Consider the following 14,711-nt stretch of genomic DNA (forward strand, 5'->3'; position numbering starts at 1 on the left):
ACAAAGGGCCGAGTGGCTGCAAGTTTTCGCTCCAACCAACCAAGCGCACACCTGACTCCTCTAATCAGCTGTTTGAAGACTGAAATCAGTTGATTAAATGAGTCAAGCCTGGTGTGCTCCGGCTTGGTAAGAACAAAAACCTGCAGCCACATGGTCCTTCATGGAATAGTTTGGACATACCTGGTCTACACCTTCTACAAGATTAGTAATTATTTCATATGGTAAGGTAAGGTAATTTATTTATTTTTTTCAGTGTCATGCACCAAAGGAAAGGTGCCCAGCCCTCATGGGCTTATAAGACACTACTTAAACAGACACTTAGTCATTCTGCAAAAATTCGAAATGAATTTGAACTCTGATTAATGTTAAATGGACAGACAAAACAGTCATTCCAGTCTGGGATGGAAGTTCCAAAAGAAGACACCACGGCTGCATTGTTCATGCCAAGTGAAGTAAGTATTTCAACTTAAGATGTTTCCTTGATCTCTGATGACAAATCATGCTCATTTTATGTTTTATTATATTAATATATTACAGATTTCTCCTTTAAGGATTAAACTCAAATATTTCATAAATGAGGTAGGAGCTTGTCCTTGCTTGTAGCTAGTACAAACATTTGGCTCATTTCTCACTCAGATTCAAGGTATTTGTTGTTTGTAGAGCAGCCTTTGCTGCTAAACTGTCCTGATTAGATTGCAGGGAAGGTTTCTCCTTATACCACTGTACCTCCTGTATTAACATGCTATGGTTGTATGCACACGCTCAACACAGTCACACTCTACAATAATAAGCAATGCAGCTTATAGTATTTCTGAATGACTGCAGAGCCAGCCATCTGAATCACTAATAGAGACCCTGAAGCTTTGCCACTACAGCTGATTTCACTGTACTCTACTATATCTATTAGCACTACAGGTAAAGAAAAAGCAGTGGTGGAATGTAACTAAGTACATTTACTCAAGTACTGTACTTAACCTGTACTAATCCTGTCCAGTCCAAAAACCGTGAATGTATTTTGAATTTCAGTATTAGTAATCAACTAAAAGGATGAAGTGTTCCATTATGTGTGCTTCTCAGTGGACTATTTTCACAGTGCAACACTAATAGTTATGTAACCCACATGAAATATCGGGCTACTAAAACCATATTTGTCATTTAGAGGTAGGGATGTCCCGATACAACTTTTTCACTTCCGATACGATACCGATATTGCAGCCTTGAGTATTGGCCAATACTGATATCGATCCAATACAATATCAGCACAAATCATACATACTTTTATTCCTTATTTTGTAGTGTAGAATGTTATAAAAGGCTTGATCAAGTGATGTTAGTCAGTAGGGCTGGTATTGTTAAGAACCTCACGATTCGATTCGATTTCGATTCTTTAGGTTTCGATTCGATTTCGATTCGATTCGATATTGATTTAAATTCTTCAATATCGATTCAGTAAGAAGTAGAAATAATTAAGAGTACCTGTTGGCAATTTTTAAATATTTATTTTCATGCCCATAACACGTGGTACGTTACTTCACATCTTTGGGCAATAAAACATCTGAAAATAAAACATTAGCAGCACCATAATAGCTCACTTGTGCATATAAACTTCTGTCTTCACCTCTGTGTACAGCTTCAGGATGGCGACCTCTGTCATGTGTTTTCGTGTTGGTATAGCGTATCGTGGTTCAAGTGTGTGTACCATCTTCTTAAAACCTTCATTTTCCATGACACTGTACGGTCGAAGGTCCTTGCAAATGAAGACGGCCACAGACTCTGTTATCTTCTGTGCGCGGACAGAGCTTGGCGGTAGTTTGCAGACATATTGTTGTTGTTTGGTCGCGTGCAGTCTCCGTCCTTAAAACGCGAATCACACGAAGATGTTGCGCACAGCACCCCCAATGGCCAGGAGGTGAATCGATTCAGAGGGTTTGCTTAATCAATATTGAATTAGGGGGCGGATAAATTCGATGCATCGATTTTTCGATATTTTTACCCACCCCTATTACTCAAACAGAGAACAATAGTCAGCAACAGTAGGTATGAGAAAAACTGACCCATTTATTATTAACCAATTGGTTACATAAATTTTAACCTTCAATATGATATCTACAGTATTCTACAATTGAATAAAATAAATAAATAATAAATTAGAAGACCCTGAAAAATAACCTAAATAAATCCAATAAAACAAATTATACTTTTAAAGTGCAAACAATTCAAGTTCACTTCAGTTATTTTTTACTGTCAGTATATGGTGGGAACAACTGAGGGCGGGGACAAAAACAACAAAAACAACAACACAATATTGTCCACTGTCCAACTGCTCAAAGTTAAGAGTTCACAGCTTATTTATTTTATTTTTTATTTTCATTTTACAATATTAAAACATTTTGTATTTGTTTGATAATTTTGTGAGGCTATAAAGTTGTCACTGTTCAACTGTACCTTAACTCTCTCCAGGAGTTATTCAAGGCAACTGCTCATTGGACCTAGCTAGATGTTAGTGTCTTATTACTGCGGTTAGCACTGGTGACGCTACAGTTATACTTAAGTAAATGATCCAAATACTTTTTCCACCACTGGGAAATAGGAGTTGATTAATTTAATAGAGTTGATTCTCAACTCTTGTTGAATCAAACACATTTGCTAAAAGCATAATAACAGCAAACTCCTAATTATCATTACTTAAGTTTTTCCTCACCACTGTCACCTCAGTGCTTGCTCATGGTGGGAACTAATGTGCCTCTATCAGTAATATTATAAAGAGTAAAGTCTAGACCTGCTTTTTATGTAACATGCTCTGAGATTACTTTTGTTATGATTTCTATATGGATAGAACTCGCTAACTTAATTCTGTGTTATATTGATAACTAATGACAAACTGAAAATGGTTGCAATACAAAGGTGTTACCAATCTGAACCACGGATCTGTTCAGTTACTTTACATTTCACATTTTACATCATCCTGCATCACGCTGAACAATCACTTTAATTCAACAAGCTAATACAATGCATTGTCTGCCGTGTTAATTAAAGGAAAAATCTCCTCAGTCATAAAGGATATGGCTGTGTAACTACATTACATTACCTTAGGGGTGTGTATCTCAATGACTGAGACCGATTCGATATGTATCTCAATACATGTTCAACAATATGATGTCTTATAAATCTTTAAATGGCCAACAATTCAGTTCAATACGATTCAGCTCTGTCACGATACGATGCATTACAAGACAATGCAATGTGTCAGTCTTTACATTTTGATTCAATTAATTCTACATTTGTAGAGTGCATAGAGTGCAGGCGTCCAGTGAGAGCAGTGCAGGCAGAGACAGTGGGAGAGAGAAGACAGAGGAAAGTTACAGCAGCAGCTCCCTGATGCCAAAAATGAAACGTGCACATCCTAATGAGATGTATCAATATGCTAGTGCTGCATCGATTTGTTTCCGATTCATGTTCAGCTTTTTACCAATACAGGCTATCTGAACTGACACACACTAAAGTCCAGTCCATCAGATACATGAATGAATCGTTACACCTCTACATTACCTGATGAAATAAGAACAAACTCTTGTGTTCCTCCCTGCAACAACTCAACTGTTCTCCCTACAGCTTCTTGCATTTAGATCTGAATTGACTTTGTGTGATTATAGGCATTCACAATTGTGGTACAATTGGAGGATAATTAGAGTTAGAATAGATGACAATAGTTTTCTAAAGTCTGTTGCATATAGTAGAGCATTAGTCCAGTGTACCTGATGTCCAACATGGCCAGCGTGATGCTAAATGGTAATTCTGTTTGTTCCATATCTGTCCATCTGCATCCAAGCACAACAGGCCTCTATGATGAACTTTGACTCCAAACAGCTGCTCATCTTCTTCAGCAGTGACTATGTTCCCCTATTAAAGCCTGATGTAGCAGTCTGTGTATCTCACAAATGATCAGCAAACTTTTTTTTATCTTTGAAATGAAGTCTGGCCAAACATCAGTCAGAGTATCAAACTATTTTCCCAAACTCTATTGGCAGAACGGAGTAATGCTTGCCAGTGAGTGTTGTTTTCCATCTTTGCCAGATTAATCAGTGCTGTGGTACACTGCCATGACTAACCGTTTCCTGTTTGCAGTGGCTGAGGCAGCTCATGGAGAAAATTACTATGTCAGCTGAGCCAACCTCGCTCCTCCAGAGTGAAGTGCAGGAGCTGTGTGTATGTTACCCTGCCAGCCCTTCAACCTCGCACAGTCCCTCAGGCCAACTAGGAAATCACATCCAGAGTCTGACTGCACCCAAACACATAGAGTAAAAAAAAACTACAGGTTAAGGACACCAAGCAAGTTTTGTCATTAGGAGACTTGGACACAAGGACACTGATGATGCAGATATTATTTTAAATTACTTTCTAAGCATGGTGCAATGCAGTGTGGGGTAATTCCTGTTGTGATTAAAACTGATTATCTGCTTCAAATATTCTTTCCTGAGTTTAGGCCAGTGCATTAAAATGTATAAACAAGTCTTTTCAGCTCCCTTTGTAACAGGTCTATAATGATAGGTACTGCTTCCAGGAAATCCCAAGACTTGCACTGTTGAGTCCAATATTAGTTGTGTTTTGATCCCAATATATTCTAAATTTTAATTTCAAGTAAATCAGCAAAAGAAAATACAAGCAAATGCTTGTTTCCATCCACTACTGTTGTGCAATTTCAAGTTGTTTAATTAAGATAAGCCATAGGTGGCACCGATTCTCCAGTCAGAAATCTATTATACCATTGCAGAAGAAGAGAGCACAACAAGACGATGTATTTAAAAGAGTGTTTTGAGTGAGGAACAATGTAGAAAAACACAATGGAAATGTGATGATGTTTGCTTCATGTATTAATGTGAGGAAAGTTACATCAGATCTGTGTGGAGCAATCATGGATACAGTCACTGGAGTGATAAGGAGGCTGTCAGAGTGGAAAAAGCTGATTAGTCATTCGAGTTAAATGTTCACTATGTCAGAACTTAATCAGAAAATGATTCCATCTTCCATTGAGTGCATTAACTCTTTTGAAAAAACACCTCAAGCAATTTGAAAATTGACAGTTACAGGCTAGCAATTACTACCCTAAACTATTGCAGTAGAACGTTGCTGGTGCTGCCCATGAAGTCGCATCTTGGATTTATCTTGGCACATGATTAATCTTTTCTAAAGCATTAAATAAACATTCTGTATGAAACTTGACTTGCACAAAGTAGGGATGCACCAGTTTGACAGGCCAGAGACTGGAAGCGGCTGGTTTTCAGCATGACCGGCCAGTCGGCATCACATATCCGATTTTGTGCCCATCATATTCACACACGTGTTCTGCACAATGGTCACATCATTGATCTAACATAACAACCACAAAAGCCCTGATCACAACTACACACACAGACATGTCTGCATGAAGTCAGTGTTAGTGATAGATTCCAAGAACAGGATAAAGTGAGGACAGTGTACAAGGAGATGGAGCAGCTGACAGTGTCGCAGAACAGCCATAAACTTTGTAGCTCTTCATGCTAATGTTAGCCAAGAGCACACTACTGTTCACAGAGGGACAGTTAAAATCTCACCTCCTGTTCTGGCTGAAGAATAAACAACCTGTGTTGATGCACTTCCTCAAACATTTTCTCTTCCACACTCCTTTAACTTCTGCTTCTGTTTTTCTCAATACAAAGTTTTACTGCAGCAAACTGCTGCACCGTGTCTCCGGTTTGTGTATATCTGCTTCCACATGAAATCACATGAAATCGCATCCCATGAAATCCCACAAGATTCCATGAGATCTTGCGAGATCATGTTCCCTCTAGTACATAATCTTAATATAACAAGGCCTGGCTGTAACCTGGAGGACTTTTGGAGAAAATGTGAAATAGTATTTAATGAACATTTAATAGTCAGTGTCATAGTCGGTCATGACAAAAATATTTGTGAATGCTGTCAGTTATGGTTCTTAGAAAGACTGAAAATCAGAATCGGCCGAAATCAGAATTGGCAGGTCAGGCCCTCAAAAATCGGAATCAGCCTCTAAAATAGTAATCATGCATCTCTAGTATAAAGTAGCATTATGCCTATTTTAAAGGTAAACAAACTGTTGCATAAATGCAAATAATAATAATGTTAGGATCCTTGCAGCAAGCTGCCAGCATGGATACTCTTTTACTGAGGAAAGGCTCGGCTAAACCTAAACTAAAAATGAATATATTTTCTTTAATGCAGATGAGGCAACAGATGAGAAAACGGACAGGATGCTGAATGTTCCTGTTGAGTACTCTGATACTGATACTGATGAGGATATGGGAAAGCATTAACCCAGCACCTAGTCTGAAAGAAAGTCATTACTGCCAATGCCTCAGTCCTCATGCACAAAATGTTATACACTCTAGTCTTGGTCATGACTGTGCCCCCACTTTTCTGCATTTTCCTCCATTTCCTTCTCCTCCTGTGTCGCCCATCTTTCTCCTTTCTTTCCTGTTTGTCTCTTTGTGTGTGCCGTGGGTGTCTCTCTCTCTGTCCTGGCAGCCGGAGAAACCAATCACCTGCACACCAACCTGACTGCCTGCACACCTGGCACTCATCAGCTCATCAGTCCAGCAGGAGTTCAGCCCGGTAACACTAACTTTGTTTCATTGTGTTTTTGCTTGTAGCCAATGATCCCCTTTGTGTTCACTCTTTCAGCGTAACATGAACTGGAATCAGGTTGCATAAATACTTTTCGATAACTGCTATGTGAAAGGGAAAAGGTCTAGAGTAGAGACAAAAGTCAGAAAAGAAAACCCATCAGTGTGGACATGAGTGAAGACACGGTTCACATGGTCTGAAATGTAGCCAAGTCCCTTTTCAGTCCTCTCCATAGGAATGGAATTCCCCCAGCAGAAGGGCATTTTTGCAGAGTTCAGTCTTAAGTTTCCTGCAAACGTTGGCTGTGTGCAACAGAACATGGGATCTGAAAAAATGAATCACTGTTCAAGGTGAAGACTACAATAAACATAACCATCGTGGTATAAGTTATGGTCATTTGTTGTAATAACCTCCCTAAAAATATTTTCATTTACTGAGAAAACTGACTCGTCTCCATATGCCAATTACCCAGTAAATAAATAATGACTTGGCCCTCGTTCATGAATCCCAATTAGCATGTGGTTAATTCCGGTACTTGACAGAAAAACTAATGAAATAACAAAATGGCCAACAGCTTATGGAACAGATTTCAATGCATCACATGATCCAATTCGACAGGTGTTCATCCTTCTTTTTTTCCATTATTCTCTACTTTGCTTCACATCAAGCCAATGCCCTGATAGTTATATCAGGGGGCAACAGAGCATAGCCTCACAGCAGGAAAGGAGCAAATCAAGTCATGAGAAAATGTCTATGTTAAAAGAAAGCTGGAGAGAAATGAGGAATAAGAAGTAAGAGGAGTTGAGCAGCAAGACATAGACTAACGAAATGGAACTCTTTCTTGTGAAGTTCATGTCTCCAACACAGTCATCTATGGCTGTGAGTGAGGTTGGCGAGGCGGACTGTCCCATGAATATTTCATAACTCCAACATTTATTCATTTTTCTTGTGGCAATGTAACCGACAGTGTATCTATATTAGCTCCCCAATTCACCTTTTGTTAACATTACATGGAGTCGATTCAAACAAAGCTTCAAGATGGTGTAAAGAAAAGAGGGATTTTTTTCCTAAACACATTATACATCATCGAAAATAGTTGTTGAAAATAGGGACGCGCATGATTAGTCGACTATACGATTAAACGTCCCCACCCATGCTAGTCGGCACCAGAAATACTAGTCGTTTAAAATATTTATCAATATTTCATTCATGCACAATGCCAGTTATCTGTTGCCTCTAAGATTTTATGCAGCCGCCCACCACTAGTCAGCACTGTCAGACGGCAGCCCCTCTCGCCCAGCATGTATGAACCAATCACGCTGGCAACCCCGGATGTTAACAGAATGACAGAATAAGCTGATATATATTCACTCGACTGGAGAAACATGCCCACATTAAGCACATACATGGACATAAACCTACAAGTGGAGCTGCTGCGGCTGCTAGCACTGCTAACGTTAGCCAGCTCTGGGTCCTTTACCCGCAGACACTGTGACCCTCTTCAGTCTGAAAAGGTGAAGCGTTTAGTGAGTTGTCGTGTTTTGTACATTACTGTGTAAGGCTTGTATTGCACAGCACAAAGTAGCGTGCATTTCAGGTGCATTTAAAGTACGATTTGGTGATTGTAGACTGTGATTAACAACTTCAAATAGCTCTTAATACACAGTATTTTTTTCGGACAGTGTTTAACACTATAAATTAATGAAATCTGCTAAATTTTAACTGCTTTCTGAGTGTTTTCTTAGTGTTAGACTAGTCGACTAGCCTAAATGAAATTTCGCGTTTAATCGACAGGGAAATTAGTTGCCAGGAACATCCCTAGTTGAAATCATGCGAAAAGACTCAGATATTGTTGAGTATTTTTGGGGCAGATCTGAAACCAGCCATGGTTTTTATACTTTGTAATTTTTTTTTAAACATTCAAATTTGGCCAGCCATCTCTGCTTCACTCCACGAGTGACAGCTCTGTTTTGCAGTCTTCCATGAGTTCTGCAGCTGTGCTGATATCCATGTATTCACCCTGGAGGTATTTTGAGAGAATACTAGTCACTGTGAGAATTCTTCACAAGATCACCAGTTGAAGACAGGACTCAAAATCAATGGCTTTCTTAGTGCCATTAATGCTCCTGCTGTGTCCCAATCAAATGCATTACTGGTCTGGATCCAACCCAATGTCTACACCACAGAATCCATGGTAATAAGGACTCTGTAGCAGAGCTGCAGCCTGAAACACTGGAGCTTATCAATACCTCAGTCTTATATAATTCAGCTCCGGGGTCTGTTTAATACCAAGTTTCAGTACCCATCCCTATGTGCAAAACACAGAGCGCTGTATAGTTGTCTGGGTTTAAACAAAGCCTCAAGGCAAATTATTTGCCTCGAGGCTTCTTTTTTCAGTAATGGAGTTACTCAAATTACTTGATTACTTAATTGTGTCAGTTTGTGCTCCCCATCTGGCACTCAGTGTTGGTTGTTTCTATCATCTCCTCTTGGGCATCAGTGAGCAAATCTTTTGAAAGAACCTTCGATGAAAGACTGGAGTTTGTCAGTGATACCAAATAAGTTGCAAGAGGCTATGTTCTGACAACACATATCAATCACAACTAAATCACAGTAATAGAGTATGCCTTCTCACAGTTTTTAGATAGCTTGCACACCACTACATATCGCAGACTCAGCATGCAGCCATCATATCCTTGCCCTCTCATGTTGCTGACATCAAGACCATATTTCTCTTTTGTCTCCATGAGATTTTTGGCAAGACCAGCACCAGTTGTGTCTTGTGCATGCTCCAAAGCAATTAGGGACTCCTGTATCTTGGCTGCATTCCACAAATTGAAGAATGACAGACAACTAATTTTGCTTTGAGGAGTCTGGAGTTGTATCACAGCACACAGAAGCATCTTGTCTACTTCATCTATGATCTGTTTCTTCATCATGGCTTTGAAAGGGTCATTTCAGGAGCACTAGTGTTGAGGTTATGTCTGTTAGCCTTAGGAAAGCAACATAACCATTCTCCCTTTCTTTTGTCTTCAGCTTTTTTCTTCCATCAGTTGAAAAACATGGAATGCATCTGCTACTTAAAAGTTTTCAATATGCTGTTGGCTTGCATTGTGTTTGGCAAAACCTTTCAGTCTCCAAAGCTGACTTCCAATCTCTAAATCCCTCAACAGAAAACTTCCTGTCATAGTTTGCAGAACATCCAAACACTCCACAGGGAAACAAAAAGCTGCATCTGTCATATTCTTGTACTCTAACCATTGGTACTTTTTGAATTCCTGTTTCCTTCCAGTCAAAGTCTCTGGATCTCCTTGAATAAGCCCACTATTGATGTAACTGTCCCTTGCCATATGCTCAATCAGAATAATAAAATCAGCATCTTCATCTAAAAAGTAAAAATGCTTTAATTTAACATTTTTATGTATAATAGAATATCCAGATAATGTATCAAACTGCCACCAAGAACAGTTCTGACTCCCATAGCAATGCACAAAGTATGCCTTTTCATTGCTCTGTTTTATAATAGCTGGCACACCTCTATATATCCCATCATATCCTTGCCCTCTGATGTTGCTGATATCATCATTTTTCTATTGACTCCATGAGATTCTTGGAAAGACTAGCACCAGTTGTCTTCTGCATGGTCTAAATCCATTTGGCACTCCTGTATCTTGGCTACTTTCCACCAGATATGGTGAGTACCTAAGTACAAATACTTTATTAGTGTACTTACACAGAATTTTCAGATATCTGTTTTTTACATGAGTATTACTTTTACTCCCTACACAAATATCTGTTCTATATTCATATTTATATATTTTCCAAAAAAAAGATCATTACTTCAGTTTTAAAGCAAGCCAAAAATGACAAAACATAAGATGAAAATGACATGAAAACTTTAAGACAAAAATTATGTAAATGGTGTAACAAGACAAATATGACAAAACATGACTTAACAAGAAAAAAAAACGAGGAAAAAAAACATAAGATGAAAACGACATAACAATACATAACAAAATGAAAGGGCATAGAAGACGTAACAAGACAAATAACGTAACAAGATTAAAATTACCTAAAAGATGTAACAAAACAAAAATGACAAGGCAAAAATGAGGTAGCAACACATAAGATGAAAATTATAGGGGTGTGTATCTCACTGACTGAGACCTATTTGATACACAAGTATTTCTGCAGTAAGATGATGTGCTGCTCTGTTTCATATGAAGAGTTCTGTGGTTTTGATCAGTGTGGAGGAACAGTGACGTGTTACCTGCTCTCACAGTGACATGACGTCTCTGTGGGTCAGACTCGTGTCTCTGTTCTCTGCTGTCAGACACATTTTGCATAAATGAACTGCAGCAGCGTTTCTCATCTTTCTTATAAAACACAAACTTAGTCTACACTTAAGCGTTATGAAAGTTTGGTGGTGTGACGCGGTACAATGTCACTTCTGTCGCTGTTTTCAGCACTGTCTGTTTTAAGTAAATGAAGAGGAGACACAAGAGAGGGAGGGGGAAGCGCTTGTTTTTGTGAGTGCGGCAGCAGGTGTCCAGTGAGAGCGGTGCAGGCAGAGACAGTGGTAGAGAGAAGACGGAGGAAAGTTACAGTGGCAGCTCTCTGATGCCAAAAATTAAACGTATGCACATCCTAATGAAATGTATTGATACGCTAATGCTGCATCGATTTGTTTCCGATTCATGTTCAGCTTTTTACCAATACAGGCCGTCTGAGCTGATGCACTCGTATTTTGCACATTAAAGTCTGACGCATCGGCTGCATGAGTGAATTGTTACACCCCTAGATAATTACATAAAAGATGTAACAATAATAATAATATCACAATGCTCTTCTGAAAAGTAAAAATGCTTATTTAAGTATTTCGATGTAAAATAGAATATTTACATAATGTATCAAACTGTCACCAAGAACAGTCCTGACTCTCCCTTCCAACATGATTACCTTTTATCACACTGCTTATCACTCTGATAAATATTTATGGAGGGACCATGATGAACTTTATGTGGTACTGTACAACATTTTCATCCCTTGTTTCACATCCACCATATTGATATGATGTCCCACAGTTTGATTGGCTCTAGTTTTCTAAAGTCAAACCACTGCAGGACAGACAATTTTCTAGAAGCTGGCTTTATCCAGTGGCTGTAGAGCAGCACAGTTAATCGAAATATTATCAAAACCACAATGTGGACAAGTGCAATATCCAAATTGCAGAAGGTGCAATTTTTTGATAAAGGAAAATGTTTGACAGCATAATTATAATAACTAGTACTAGCGCTGCTGGGATGCCCTGCCCATGCAAGAAAATAATCACAATATGATTATTTTCCGTCCTAAAAAGTTGTGGAGACAACAGTGAAGGCTGTCATCACGGGGCTGTGATTGATGTCAAACTGTGCGTGCATAGGTCAAGGTCACCATCCTTGCTGCCTACACTACACCCAACAGAAAAAACCTGCGAGTAACTGCCAGAGTTATTTATAGATTTGTATTTTTTTTTAATAGTTTTTATTGTTATGATGTTTTGAATTTTTGTTTTCAAGTCAGTTCAGTTTCACTTAGTTTCCAGAGTGGGTTCACTCGTTTCAGTTTTGTTGTAATTGTTTAAAAACATTAAGTTTTATTTTAGTTTCATTATTACTTTTAGGTTTTGTTTCATTATTATAATATGGGGATATTAGTCAGTTCAGAATAAGTATTATAATACTAGGCCTGGGCGATATATCACAATAATGAAGTTTCATATCAGTCAATATCAATAATTATTGATTGTGTAAGTTGTGACTGATGATATGTTGTGTACTACAAAGGGTGGAAGTGGCTGAGGGTTTGTTGTATTATATTGCAACAATATTACAGGGATGACTATTGGTGCTTTCACAAAATGTGAGATTATTTTATAAATAATCATCAGTAATGTGGATATAACGCCTAAGTGAGTAAAGGCAAATATGTATACAGTAATTTCTCAAAATGACATCACTGAACTGTAATGCAGCCTATAAAACCAGGAGAAGACAACACTTCTGACATATCACATTATAACGATATCTAAAATCTATCACGATATCTATTGTTATATCACAATACAATATATCATTATATTGCCCAGCCCTTTATAATACAAACAACACTTTGTGAAATAATTGACTCACCATCATGTGGACAGTCTCAATAAACATATCCACCAATGCATCCTCATGCTTCTTGTGCTGACAAATTTGACCAAAGTGAAAAAAACTGTATGTGTTATTTTATGTTAGCCAGCCAATCCAATCAATCTAACATCAAAATCTCATTATATGACCTCTTTCTCAATGATTAGTAAATCTCCATGTATCTTATTTTAGTTATTTCAGTTGAATAAAACATTTTTCTTTCCACACCTAGTGTTAGTTTATAGTTAAGGTTTAGTTCATTTTAATAGCCTGACTAACTGCAAAGTCACAGTCTAGTGAAATATGATGGGGAGTAAGGCAACCACAAAGAAAAGGAAACAGAGCTACAACAAAGACTGAAAAACTACCTCAGTGGTAAAGTCAACGGAGGGTGATTTTCACAGAGTTTTTTGAGAAAATTGCCAGAGCTGTATGGCTCAAAAAGATCTATGGATGCATTCTTACTAAAACCCACTGTGCAGCAGGCTCAATCATACAGGTCAGCAGACTGTGGTAACCTGTAAACTGATAGTCTACTGTGTGCCACTGAATCAGCCTGAGGACAAAGTATAAAGATGATATGAGCAGGGCAGAGTAGAAATGTTACATTTTTCTCCATTTTTTAAAGTTAGATATCAAAGTTTTGGCCTGTCGCTCTTTATGGATGATGTGTTTCACATAGGAATGCATTGATCAACCGGTCAAAGACCAGAACCAGACGGTTTTCAGCATGATCGTCCCTGACCAGTGACCAGCCAGTCAGCGTCACATATCCAATTCTGTGCCCATCATATTCAGACACATGCTCTGCACGATGGTCACATCATGCACGTAGCACACACTGAACTAATATAACACCCACAAAAGTGCTGATCACAGCCACACACACTCAGACACATGCTCTCATGAAGTTGGTGTTAGCGATAGATTCCAAGAACAGGATAAAGAGAAGACAGACAGTCTAAAAGGAGACGCAGCAACTGAGCAGCTGACAATGTAAAATAGCCGTAAACTTTGTAGCTCGTCAGGCTAATGTTAGCCAGCAGCACACTACTGTTCACAGAGAAACAGTTAAAATCTCACCTCCTATTCTGACTGAAGAATAAACAACCTGTGTTGATGAATCTCCTCAAACATTTTCTCATCCAGACTCCTTTAACTTGACATTCTGTTTTCCCCACTGCAAAGTTTTACTACAACAAATTGTTGCACCTCATCAGTCTCCTCTTTGCTTACATCTGGTTCCACAAGAGATCACATGAAATTGTGTCCCACGAAATCCCGAGAGATTCCATGAGATCTCGCAAGATCATGTTCCCTCTAGTACATAATCTTACTATAATAATATAATAAGGCCTAGCTATAACCTGGAGAATTTATGGAGAAAATGTGAAATAGTATTTAATGGATATTTCATAGTCAGTGTTTCATTATGAACATCGAGAAGTTGCAAAAATGCTTGAGAATGTTGTCAGTTACAGTTATACAGAAAGATTCCAGAAACCGGAATCAGCAAAAATCAGTATCAGCAGGTCAGGCCGTTAAAAAGTTAGAATCAGCCAAAAAAATTGGAATCAGTGAATCTCTAGTCTCACACTATCACACACATTCACACTCTGTGCCCCACATTTGGTTTGTTGCGATCTGGTCACCCACAAGAACTGGAAATACAGTTCTGGGGGTGGTACAGAATATTAGGCTTAAGTGCTTTAACTAACCTCAAACTGGAATGATGGCGTGTTTGGGTTTGCTTTTAAAGTAGCTACAATTTACCTGTTTTGGGTTAAACTTGTAATACCTTTAGGAGGCACTGAAACTGTAAAACTGTCATATTCACATTAACTGTACTGTATTTTAAATAACTAACCCCAAACAACTCTTTTGAATTAAAAGAAA

General features: G+C 38.4%; 2 protein-coding genes across 2 annotated transcripts in view; one reads left to right on the plus strand and one right to left on the minus strand.

Annotated features, from left to right (window-relative positions):
* The window catches only part of LOC146318283 (uncharacterized), a 151,375-nt gene that overhangs the window by 88,756 nt on the left and 47,908 nt on the right, over positions 1-14,711 (minus strand). The gene's annotated exons all lie outside the window — the stretch shown is intronic.
* LOC146318286 (uncharacterized) overlaps positions 1-14,711 on the plus strand; it is a 228,298-nt gene that overhangs the window by 67,464 nt on the left and 146,123 nt on the right. The gene's annotated exons all lie outside the window — the stretch shown is intronic.

Source organism: Lutjanus erythropterus, chromosome 12 (assembly GCF_056507025.1).
Source record: "Lutjanus erythropterus isolate fLutEry1 chromosome 12, fLutEry1.hap2, whole genome shotgun sequence".
NCBI classification, from domain to species: domain Eukaryota; kingdom Metazoa; phylum Chordata; class Actinopteri; order Lutjaniformes; family Lutjanidae; genus Lutjanus; species Lutjanus erythropterus.